Source organism: Teleopsis dalmanni, chromosome 2 (assembly GCF_002237135.1).
Source record: "Teleopsis dalmanni isolate 2A chromosome 2, ASM223713v2, whole genome shotgun sequence".
Lineage (NCBI taxonomy): Eukaryota > Metazoa > Arthropoda > Insecta > Diptera > Diopsidae > Teleopsis > Teleopsis dalmanni.
This window is the reverse complement of record NC_051847.1, coordinates 226,965,962-226,979,729: the sequence shown is the minus strand read 5'-3', so window position 1 is coordinate 226,979,729 and position 13,768 is coordinate 226,965,962. Positions and strand designations below refer to the sequence as shown.

The window sequence follows — 13,768 nt, the reverse complement described above, 5'->3', positions numbered from 1 at the left end:
TATAACCCTAACCCTGCAAGGACTGGTTCAGCCACTCAACTTTGTAAACGAGAATAGTATTGTGATATAAGTTGATTCACAACAAAGTTTCTAATAGAAAAATGGTTAGCAGTCGAAAGAAGTCACAACATGCACGACACTCTAGATAATCGCCAGGCTAAAGTAATGGTGCGGTCATTCAGCTACAGTGGGTTATCTCTCCTAAAAAGAACAGAACTGAAGTTGTTGACAGTTTGTCTGTTGGGTCATCAGGGCCTGAGTTATTATTTTAAGAATATGAGAAGCGATGTTTAGTCACATAATTATGGCTGTCTAGATTTGATCTGTAAAAGAACGAAACTACTATGTCGAGAATTTTGATCCTCTTCTGAGTTTTGTATTTAACAGTTGATATTTGAAACGCAAAATATATTCGATTCAGTTAGGGTAGGTTAGTAAAAATATGAATCTAACTAAAGAGTTTTGTTTTTTGCTCGAAAATGAAGAGATCTCTAATCACATTCTTTGCGACTGTTCGGCTTGATATATATCACGAGGTGACTGCTAAGTTGATAAATTCGAAGTAAGGATGTTTTCAATGATTAATTGCACAAAAGATCTCTAGTCATATTTATTGTGACATTCTGACTTTAATCTATGCCAAGAGTAGACAACTAAAGTTCCTACCCTTGCGCGAAGATAGGACGGACGTGTTTAATAGCTAGCATTTTATCTTCATTCGAGATACGAAGAATCTTCTGTTCAGTTATGGTCGGTTAGTTACATAAAAGATCAATTATTGTCATAAAGTTCTGCTCTCCGAGAATCAACACCTCATCGTTTTTGTATTAAGTTCTTCTATTATAAATTATGCATTAAATGCTTGTATCAATGAAGTGAAGGGGCTTATATTGTAAATTTTTTTTATAATTGTGTTTCATTGAAATTTAGAAATAAGTAAATCTAATTGTTGTTCCGAATATTTTCTCCTATAATTCATTCATAGTTCGTTACTTTTGAAGAAGTAAATTTGTAAAATATATATATAATGAATTTAGTTTTGAAAATAGTTTTTTCCCATAATTTATTTTTCTAAATTTTTTCTAAGATAAATATACATGTACATTTTAATTTATTTATTTGGTATAAAATATATATTTAATAAATTTTTATGAGATTTTAATATGAATAAAATACTTCGTACAATTTATGTTTCTGACTGTCATTAAAGTCAATATTAAAATTTCCATAGAAATAGAAAAGTTTCCATATTTTTCCCTGCTCGCATGCAAATCTGCTCGACTGATGCCGTTCACACATTAAAATAAAAAAAATTAAAGTGCCTTCTTACAATAACAATAATAACAACAATGGCACCAACACTAATAAAAAACAACAATAAATCTACAATAAGTCTTTTGAAATTGTTGTTAAATTTTTATTTTATTTAATCAACTTAATAAAAAAGAAAATCTTAATAAACTAAGCCAATTTTACAATTGAAAATGCAACGCAGTTTTTAATGAAGAAGATTTTGAAGACTTAAGCTGCCCGCTCAGATCTCACGACGGCACCCGTTCGAGCGGTCGAGCGGTTCGAGCGATTTAGTTGCAAAATTACACACTCGGCGAAATGTTGCCTTTGTTGGTCCGAGCAAATTAAAAAATTATAAAAAATATTATTCTGAACAGTAAACTATTATTAACAAAGCAATCTATCGCAGGCATCGAGCAACAATAATTAAAAAATTTTTTTGTGTGTCTTTGCAGAGTTGGAATGATATTTTCTTAAAACAGTGCAGTGAAGTGAGTGTTAAAAATTAATAAATTAGTTAATAATAATAAATTAATAACGATCAAGAGAATTATAAATAAATTTAATATAAAAAGTTGATCAAACTTAAAAAGCTGAAAAGTGTTCAAACATTTCATTATCATTTTAAAGGATACCTCGAAAAAATATAAATTTTAAGCCACACTAACCTAACAATACTCCCAATGTAAGTAACAAATTACATAAATAAAATTTCATTTAATATTTTTATTTATTAATTAAAAGTTGTAAAATAATAATTTATTGTATAGAAACTCCAAAAGGGCGTGTGTTGACTTTGAGTCCTTTGCGTGTGTATGTTTTGTTTTTGTTTTTGACGTTTTTTTTTGTCAAATACATACTCTCTATATGCTTGTGCTTTAGCTGCACAATAAAAATAAATGAAAATTTTTTTTCACATGTAATAAATTTGATGATAAAATAAAAATGGATAATGGGCGATTTTCTTCTCTTCACATTTATAAAAGTACGCTCGCATAAGCACACAGAGCCACACATAAATCCACATACACATCCACATACAAGCCTACAAATGGAGACAATGTCTGCTGCTACACTACTTAAACGTCAAAGCCATAGACCAATAACAATAACAACACGAACAACAACAACAATAAAAACAATAACAACAATTCATCTGGTTTCTGTATTTCTGAACTCGTAATTTTGGAATTCACCATTACACAATCCAAGAAGACAAAAAAAAAATAATAAATATACCACAAGAATGTGTTCCTAACATCACACCGCATGTTAAAATGTTTTTGTTATTGTTGTTCGTGCAGCTAATCCTTTTCTCGTAATGCTCGTAGTGTTCGTAGTCTTGTATTGTCATTCACAAGCGTGGTGAAAAAGCTTTTTCAATGCTCTTACAAGAGCGCTGAGCATTTAAAAATTTCACTCATTTTCTTAGTGAGCAGAAGCAGCAACACACATGTGTCGGTCGCTCTACTCTTCAGTTGCGATTGAGCTTATGCCTCCTGCTAATACCTTATTTGCTTATTTACTTTATTGCCTGCCACTGATAAGAATTTTACTTTTGCTTCATCCCACGGATGGCATTGTAAGTATAAGGAAAGTGTCAGCTTTGTCGATTAATTACAACAAATGCACACATTTGCAGCCATTTCCTGTTTCCTACATTGTTGGTAGAACAGCAGAAAATCAAAGCAGAGTGAGTTTAATATCCGCCGTTGGATAATTCAACACATACTTTAGGTTAACTGAGCTTCTTAAATGTTAGTTTAGATTTTGATAAATGTTATTATGTTAACATATATCTTTATACGAGTATATGTTAAAAAAATATAAAATAGTATTCTTCACAGATTTGAAATTTCGTTTTCCCAAAAAACATTGAATTGTTTCTATTGTTTATTTTTTGACAATAACGAGTCACAGCTGATTAGGGAACCACGCTAGAAGATTGAATCACCTGTTTAATCATTTTTGTGACAGTTGTGGAGAGGACGAAGAAAGTGCCTCACATCTACTTTGTTACTGCCTAGTGTAAACGAAGCGCCGATTAATTATTTTGAGAGCTTCCTTTTTTAAGGATCTTGGCGAACTACAGAACTTCTGTTTAAAAAGCATTGTAAGCTTTACCGAAGGTTAAAGTTGATTTTTAAAACTGTAAGTTTTCTTTATACAGTAACACAACAGGCTAATAGGTTTTAAAATTAATTTAAAATATTTCATCAATTAACTTTGTCTCAATAATTCTTTACTTATATACACTATGGGACGAATAATCTTAATGTGTGTTGATTTAAAAGTTTTGTAACAGTCTTTTTCCCATAATTTTTATATGTCCAGTAGTATGGTTAAGGAAAATAAAACTATATGTACCTTGCTATATTCGACCTGACATCGTTACGATTCTTGATTAATATTCTTAACTAAGCATCGATCTTCGCACTGATACGAAGTCCATTTGCAGAACTTTTTTTAATTATGAACGTCAAATAAAACGGGTAATAAAATGGAATTTAGCCAGTTCTATTATCTTTTTCATTTCACTTATGAATATTAAATAAAAATATTAAATAATCTTCACTTAGAACGAAAACGTTGTATGAAAAAACACTCAACTCATGAGCCATCAATTATATTTCGAAATTATAAGGATATTAACAAATTTGTTCATATATAGTATCAGTATGGATATTTTGAATACTAGTACCGCATAAGAGATGATCGTTATCCAACTTCTAATTAATGAAAAAAAAATAATTTCAATGACACTGGTGATGTATGATTATTTGGAAATCGTGAATTATCTCATGACACTAAGAACTATTAGGTCAGTGTTGCAAGGCTATATCTACATTTTGAAGTGAAAAATTCCAATAAGTTACAAATTTGTCGTCAATATGAAACGACGACATAATTCTAATGAAATCTCTATACTTTACAACACGAAATTTAAAAAAAAAAAGCCAAATAAGTGGGCTGAGAGATTATTCTAAGTAATCTAATAATCTGGTATATTATTAAGCTATCTGAACTGAGAAAATCAGTTTATAGTGAACTAGTTCATTTAGGTAAGATCAAAATATTAGCTTCCTTGCCGCTGTAATTGTACAAACTGCAATAAACTCGAACTGGAACTGTAACCGACGATGATTGTGGATTATTGTTAAAGATGCTTATTCTATGCCTAGTTTTATATGAGGTTATCTTTTAATAAGTGTCGTGACACGTGACAGTCGTGACATGGCGTTGCACTTAGCTAAGAATATGAAATATGTCATTCATAAACAGAGCCTTCTTTTAATTATTGTGCCAAATAAGTAGTTTATAGAAGAAAAAATGACTGGCACATTATTTAGTTATGCTCCAGTGGAAATAAGGAAGGATTCCTTCCTTGTTTACTTTGCGTATAAATTATAATAAAATGTTTTAAATTTTCTGAAAAAATAATGAGCATTCAGCAAATTCAAACTTCAATTGTCTAAGCAATGGTTCGAAGAGAACTAATAATACCATAATACCACAATAATATCGTACTAATATCAAAGCTGAAAACATTTATTTGACATTGAAGATCCTTTAAAATCAACAACAAATTCGAATATATTACATCTTATAATGTAATAGAAATAAGTATTAAAAAACCAATAGACATGTAAGATATTACAAACTAAGTATCTATATAGTACCAGAACATGTAATAAAGAAGTGACGTTGTTAAAAATGGAGCGAGGATTGAGAGAGCCTTGATATATTAGTACCTTGAAATGCCATAACTGCTTTAAATGCAGCACTCAATATAATGACGTTTATTAATTTAAAATAAAAAGTTTTCCACTCAAATTGGTTTATTTTATTGTTATTTATAATTAAAATTTTAGGATTGAATATATGTTTAAGGATTTCTGGTAATTGTTTTCCAAGTATTCTTTTTGATTCGCATCTGTCATTGACAATATTTAAGAATGCATAATTCTTTGTTTCTTGTGGTATTAATACCACTTCTGTAGTTGATAAATAATTAGAATTAAAATAGAAAATACAATATATCTTACAAATTGTTTTTCAATTTACTTAAGGTATGCAAATATCGCAAATCCAATTACGGCTTCAAATAAATTTGGATTTTGATATCTTGATTTTATATGCTCAATAAGTTGGTATTAAAGAAATGCCTGAAGTAGATAATATAAAATGTATTTAGCTCTAATTTTTATTCTCAAAAACATGAAACTGTGTCAGCTTACGTAAAAGTATTTAGCTTCGAGATACTCGTTATTGATGAAAGTTTCCTTTATCTTTGTTAATCAAGTCGACAAAGATTCCGCATACCGAAAATGCTTCGTCTTTCGATTGTTAGTGATTGTTTTTTGTTTTTTGTTTTTTGTTTTTTGTTCTTTGTTTTCACATTTCTTTATTTTCCAACATTTTCTCAATTTTCCTAATTTTCTCGACTTAATTACAAAATATACGAACAATGTTGTCTGCTTAAACGTTTTATGTCCTCCCCTTTCCCTCCCACGTCGCTTGCAAGTCTTTTCGAATTAGTTTTCGGTGTGAAAACTCATTCAAATTGCAAATGGAAAACTCATCGAATTTGAGGAATTTTTGCTAAAGTAATTTTTTTTAAGTTATCGAAATAATTAAAGCAAAGTCAAGGCGGAAATGGTTTCACCCATTTTTGTCGCTGCTATCTTCTTCAGAGACTGGGAGCTGAAGTATAACTTTGATGACTTCTACAGTTGAAAAGTTGGAAGAGTAAATTTATAATTATTTTCCTATATAAATTTTTATTTCTTTAATAATTTCGATTAGTATTATAATAAATAAATACATTAAAAAGTAATATCATCGGTAGTTAAAATATTTTATTAAAAACTTTCGTCTTTTTTGTTTTATAGTTCACCTTAGAAACCTTCCTGTTTTTAAGAATATTAAAGTTGCATTCCAAAGTAAATAGAACAAATAATTATTTGTTAAAATTTTTTGCTGGCACTTTGACTTTTGCTTATTTCAATCTCTGCTAATATTTTTATAAGTAATATAATCTAAGTGTATTTGAGTTAAGTTAAGCATTGTGTGTAGCATGTAATGAATTGTTCAATTATTAGTATAAATTAATAGGAATTAAGCAATTATTAACAATTTAACAATTAACAATTTTAAACATTTAATTTAATTCTATTATTTTGGTTTCGTACATAAATTCCTTAATAATTCCTTATTTCTTTTAATCTGAATACATTTTTCACAGTTTGAATATGATTAAATATGGAAAATATGATCAACGAAAGAACATTATTAAAATGACATATGAGAGATATTTTAATTATTGATACTTCATTCTTTATCATTCTTTTTCTCAATCAATTGTGTTAATAAATTATATATTCTAAGATTTTACGTGTTGCTTAGTAGACAATAGCAGTTTAGTAGGCACACAAAAACCACCTCTTAGGAATGAATAAGGAAGATTTCTACAATTAACCCGAAGGGCAGTGTGCGAAACTTCATTTCAGCAATTGGAGAAGAGCGTTGAGACAAAGATATTTAGTACTTAGAAGTCTAAGTGTATTTAAGCCAGAAAACATAATAGGTTGAGATGGTGGGTTTATTGCACCCTGTGATCAGGGTTACGAAAGCCAAAAAGGGTGTGATAGAGGCATATGAATGTCTGTAAATGAACTAATAGGTGGAGTATTAGAGGGGTTGTAACGAATGGCTAGACTAATCTGAGCTTCCAGGTATTGGATGCGCCCGTATTGGGTGCAATCACGGAGGACTTCACATTTCGTATTATACTTAAAAGAATTCAACACTTCATTCAATAATTAGTTTTTGATATCTTCGCTTCATATGTTTAAAGTTATGAAATAGCGCGACAACAATCAATAGTTTTATCTAAATCAATAAAACTTTATTATCTTAGTTTATTGTGATTAGTATACAGTTTTATATAAAAACATTTTTCAAAAAAGTTTTCAAGGAAGTTTCGTCAATTACAAGTATTATTGCTATTAATTGAGAAACTTGTAGAAAATTATAAAATTTAGCACAATTTGTGTGCACTTTCATCAAACTTCTCCAATCAAAATAAATAAATATTGCATCCACGTACTGAACGTACTGAACAGAAGATCCCATATACACATGTTCATACACACACACACTTCAAACAAATTCTAAGCAGGACATATCCTCAACACAACAAAAACAACATAAAAAGTTTTTAGCAAATAAAAAAGCGAAAGTAAGAATTGCACTTAACATTAAAAATAGGGGGAAGACGAGTATGCAAAACAAAAACAAAATATGAAGATGCTTAAAAAACGTAAACTTGTTGGGTTGAAATTCAAAATGCTGCTTACGTGTTGTTGTTGTTGTTTTTGTTGTTCTTATATTCTTTATGTCAGATTGTAAGTGTTTTCTAACTATTTTATTTTAGTGAACTATGCTTTTTTCGTAGTTGGTTTGCATTTACATTTTCTTGAGGTTATTTTTGTTGTTCTTATTTTTCTTTTGCTCTTATATTTGTTGTAGTTGTAGTTGTAGTTGTCATCCTCTTAAGTGGTCTTGTAAGTTTTGGTCGTTGTTATGAATAAAGAATATTTATTTGCGGAACGTTTAACGTTGCGTGTAAAGTGCTTATTTCTGTTACATTTTTCCTGCTGCTACTGCTGCTGCTCTTGTTGTTGTTATTATTGTTGTTATGATGTTTCATTTTTCTCTATGTTCATTGCAGAAACGCATAAATGTTTTGAAAAAAAAACTAGTTCGTGGGGAGTAAAATATGGTTTAATGGTTTGAAATAATATTTTCCTTTTCGCAGTACAACAAAATTGCATGCATTTTTAATATTTTCCTTTTGAAAAGTTTTGATAAAAGTTTTAAAGAGCTTACAAATATAATATTTGTAATTTAATTATTTCAAAACCGTTACCTGTTTATGTTTTAAGCCATTCGTCGGTTTGTTAGACAACTAAAAGCACTTTTCTGTGAGTGCAAACCAATTTTGGCAATGAAATTGTTTAAATTCGCTAAAATAATGCAGTTCTGTTTTTCTTAAAAGGAAGTACTCTTCTGTAAGTAAAAATAGTTGTTCAAAAAAATTATTTCAAAAGTTTTGAATAAAACTGAACTCATATTAGCCTTAAATATCTTTAATTATAGACTTTATAAATAATGGCACTACAAACAGAATAAAATTAATATTAACAATTAAAAAAAAAAAATATAATTAAGAAATGTAGAATGTAGAATAACAGCTGATTTATGATTTCGTTCTAATATAAACACAGCAAGTAAATTTGTTAATAAAACTTTCGCAACAAATTAACAAAACTCCAGAAAAATGTGCGAACATAAAAGTCAAGTACGGTTTTGGGTCAGTTGGTTAAGGTGCGCTGACTCTGAGCTTCAGATTTGGCAGGACACGAGTTCGATTGCTGGTACTTGCAATCGAACTCAAAAAATAATATAAAATTAATTTTTGTTGTTGTAGTTCACTACTGTTCGAAAAACTTCTATAAACTTTATATAAATTTTAGTCATGATTTTCTTTTTTAAATATTACATATTTTTCATGAATTTAAATTTATATAATGGCAGTTGCAAAATGATTAAAATACTCTAAAGATTTGAATATATTTATACAACTACAATAGTTTTACAGTATATTTTTCTTTTTTCAACATTAATTCCACATTCATCATATACATGTTAAACTGAAATTACGAAATTACGAAATTACTTCACTAACCATTCCAAAGGCAAGAGAATATTGCTCATACGCACTGCCATTACAATTTTAATTAAATGTCAAAATGACACGAATTCAATTGTTTCCGTCATTTCTGACAAATACAATAAGCCATTTAACAACTCCCGTGAGAGTCATAGGTCCAGTATCATGCCAAGACAATTGTTACGTCACTAAAACCGTATAAATAGTAGTAAAAAAAAATTAACTACTAAAAATGTTAAAAGAAGAATCATGAAAAAAACTCACACACCCATACACCCATACAACACATTTTTACACGCATGCAAAATTAGCAGGATAGCAAAGCACAGAAACACCGTCAGCGCAACTAAAACACTTCACTAAGATGCTCTACGCAAAAAAAAGACTGAGAATAGCAACAAATTAACAATGTTTTAATAAAAAAACATGTACTTAGAGAAGAATAAAAATAAACACATAAAATATGAACAAAGTAAAAGCATAAAATATACAATAAAAAATGGACTTACTATGCTATATACACACACACATGCATAGCTCTGTTTTTTATTTACAATTGAATGAATTACATGGGACATATGCAAGAAAGCGTAAACAACTTCTTCTATATCGCCGCAGTGTAAAATGGTGGCAAGGACAGAGGAAACAAATGTCCACATAAAGCAAAGAGTACTCAGAGGCACAATTGTGGTTTTACAGCCAACTACGCTTTCAAAAAAATGCAAGAAGAGGTAGTACTACCATAAGCCGAGTCAGTGACATGTAACTACAAATTTGTATATGGAAATAAATGGCAGAAGAGAAAAGAAAAGACGAAAATTTAAATTAAGAGTAAATATTTTAATGTATTTTCTCTTCATACATATTATGTGTATGAATTTTAATTGTGTCAAGTGAAAGAGTGATTGCAAGAAAAACAATTTTAATGAAAAACGTCAAAAAATACAAAGTCTCTGAATTTCAAAACATATTTTTTTTTAAAAAACATTAAATTCCTGATGTGATTAAAATTGTTTTATAATATTGGATAGATGTTTTTTATCAAAAAACAACATACAATTTTGACTAAATTAAGAATCACTTCAAAGTCGACAAAAGGTGTATAAATAATATATATTAATAATGTATAAATATATAGTCATATAATATTTATAATATTTAATATATATCATGTATATTCACTGAAATGAAAATGTTTGCATATTTTAATTTTTTTCATTATTTTTATTTTTGTAACGGGATACTTAATCAATTCTTTAAATAAATTCACAAATTTCTTAATTATTTTAAAATGTTTATTTTCTAGTCTATATTCTATAGCCATCTTCAAACTAATTTTTTACAGTAGTTTTGTAAAAAAAGATAATTATTGAAGCAATTGTAATTTTACAAAATCAATTTAAGATTTTTGTTAAATGGGAATTTATTATTATAAATATTAATAATATTTTGATAACTATTTTGCTAATAGAAATTTAAAAAAAACAAGGTAGGAAAACTAGTGCTTATGTACATTCTATGAAACAGAACGCAATTGGTCTTATGTTGAGTATTAAACATACTTTATAAAAAAATATTGGGTTGTCCCAAACTGACATGTGCCCAAACCAATGTCATTGTAATTTTAATGCTTTCTGTCATTTTATGTTAACATGTGCTCGTCTCTTTTTTAAAGCAGAACAAAAAAAACCAACCTCAGAAATACATATTTATACTCATTATGGTGAATAACTTTGAGCCTGCGTGCTCATTTGTTCCACTTTTTAACGTTGCCCACAACTTCACAGCCTCACAGCTTCACAGCTACACAAAAGTTGTTGTACCATTTATGCGCTCACTTAGCGGTGCTTTTACTTTGTACAATGTTTTTCTTCTTATTTTGTTGTTGGTGTTGAATTTATTTTTATAAATATGCAAAAGTGTTTGTGCGTGGCATTTATTAAGTCAAGTTTCGAAATGTGTGGCAATTCGTGTTAGTCCCTGATTTAAATGGCATTTTACTGATAAATACAAAATGGTGGGGGTAGACTTCGTAGCCGTAGTTGTAACAACGCGACAGAGGTTATCAATGAAGGAAAGCCTGAATCGTCGCTTTGTATGCGTGTAAATTTTACTTACGTGTGTTGCCTCAATTTGTTTAGTTCAACATTTTGTTTCTTAACGGAATATTATCGGTTTTGCTGTTGTTGCTGGTAGGTACTCTGGCAATGACAGTGGCATTTGAAAATCGCTGCGACGTGTTATGAGTTGTTTCCGTTCTCATCCCACCGTTTCCTTAAACTCAAGCGCACATCAGAGGCACATAAGTTTACAATTGCTTTTTAACAATATTTTCATCGATTGTGTTCGAAATTTTTGTTTGTGTTTTATCATTTATTGCCAACATTTTATGTTGCCAGCATTTATGTTGCTCAGGGTGTGTGTTTACTTGTGTGTGTGCTTCTACTGAAGTTGCTATTGTCTCTTTGACATTGTTGATAGTTGATAGTTCGCTTTGTTTTTAATATAATAAAAATTGGTAAATAGTGAACTTCAGACAATTTTGAATGAACGTACGTGTATTATTGTTGTTATTGTTGTAAGTGTTGGTGTTGTACCCCCCGAGTTTTGCTTGAGATTTTTGATGACATTTATGATTGTTATTTTATGGAATTTGTCATTTTATTTTTAATTTTATATGTTGCCACCTTGATCATTTTTTAAATAATTGAAGTTGGAAAAATAATATTTTTTTTTTATTAAGAAGTCAAACAAACTATCATACAAAGGTTTTAAGTTAATATAGAGAATTTCTGCAGAGAAACTGTTTTTTTTCTCTTGCTGTAATTTGGCACTTTGGCTGTTGTTCATTTTAATATACATATGAATTTGAACTAATGGTGCTTTCGTAAATCTGGGGTAATTTTTTTAATCGAGATGCTCTTCTAATGCATTATGCAATTATGCATTATAGAATCTCGAGCAAATTGTATAATACTCGAGATTAATTTATACTACTCTAGATATTTTTCCAGAGTAGCAAGATTGCCCTGAAAACAACAACTTTATTTATATATATGATTCACATATAAACTGTGATTTAATTCGATATATCTACAAACAAAATCACAAAAATGTTAGATTACTTTAAAAATGTTCGATTGGGCAACAAAATTTGTCAGATCGAGAGTAAATCTAAATTGAATCCAGATACATCAATCGACAATGCCATTAGTACAGCATTAACTGCATGCGTAAGAGAAAATATTAGTAATTGTAGTTTTTTAAAACATAAAAATATCCGAAAAAGGAGCTTCAGTTTGTGAAGAGACAATTGCAACAACTGTTTTACTGACTTCAGTAATTGAATTTGAAAATTTTTCAAATTAATATCGCATATGGTCTATTATCAGTCGCTAATAGAAACTATAATGTCTGGCTCTACAGTGAGTAATCAAGTCTAATTAAATTAGGTGACTCCGGTCGTACCTATTATTCACTAAATAATAAACTATTAAAATGTACATCTAGTTATATCCTTAACTACATGTTAAGGTTATGCATAAGACATTAAAATCTGATGTCAATGACACACGGAAAAAAGACTTAGATAGAAATTTGTAATATATGGACCACAAAAGAAGTTTTTTAATTCCCCCTATAATCTTTAATGAATATCTTTTGTATTTATTATTATGTTACTGATCAAGATGCAATGATTTATTTATTCGGTTTGCTTTTTTAATGCTGTTATGTTTGTCAATTTAAACTAATACCCAGTCATTGAACCCCATTAAGCACATTTTCGTATAGATGTTGTATGAAAGATGACACATATTGATGCATATTATTCGATTTAAATGCGATAATCTATACATATTGTTCACATATTAATCATTATCCTGATCATGAAACAGTTTTGTTTCATTTGAATTAAATTTTAGTTTTACTTACATTCAAACATTTTGTATGCAAATTTAAATAATCTCTATTAATTTGTATTTTATCATTTACAGATATATAAGCTTCTACAATTAACTTCATTAAAACATCAAATAAAATGGCGAAAATGTAGCAAACATGGCACATGTCCTGCGACCAAGCAAAAACGTAAGTACATACGAGTAAATATAGAATCCTTTCAAGTCATTCATGGCAAGGATAAAGCCATGTCGAGCAGCTCAGCCAATTTGACTTCAACTAATAAATTTTGTATTGCCAATACACTCAATTGAATTTGTGCAATTTGTAAGTTGTTGTTGGCAGAATTGAAATGTGTCCTTAGAGTATATTTTCAGCTCCCATTATTGATACACACTTTGGCTCGATAAATTCAGTTTCAAGATTTTGTAGCCAAAAATCTTGTGCATTTCCATTTGTTTTCTGCAGACTTCGACATCAATTCAATGCAATGCGAGTGAATTGACTTTCTTTCAATGCCTGTCACTCGCAACAATTGTCGCATAAAGACAACTATCATTGCCTCTGAACGGAACAACGGAACAATGTCTCTCTGTTATTACTGTGAGTTCTTCTGACTCCTCTATGATAACAAAATAAACTAATCAAGAAAATCGCAAAAAATAATGAAAAAGGAAGAAATACAAATATTGCTGAAATTCCAATATTCATGCACTCTGAACAGCAACATTGTTGGCATTGTCAGTGGCACGAGCAGGAACAACAACAATTGTTGCGACAACAATAGCAACTACAAATGCTACAAATGCAACACAATAGTGTCAACAACAAATATTCATT

The 13,768-nt window shown here is 29.4% G+C and overlaps 1 protein-coding gene across 2 annotated transcripts in view; it reads left to right on the top strand.

Moving 5' to 3' along the window:
• The first annotated feature begins 1,536 nt into the window (after positions 1-1,536).
• LOC119678468 (cubilin-like) overlaps positions 1,537-13,768 on the top strand; it is a 111,570-nt gene continuing 99,338 nt past the window's right edge. For both annotated transcript variants that reach the window (XM_038090309.1, XM_038090308.1), the window contains exons 1-2: positions 1,537-1,978; positions 13,024-13,117. The gene's annotated coding sequence lies outside the window, so the exon portion shown is untranslated. The remainder of the gene's footprint in view (positions 1,979-13,023; positions 13,118-13,768) is intronic.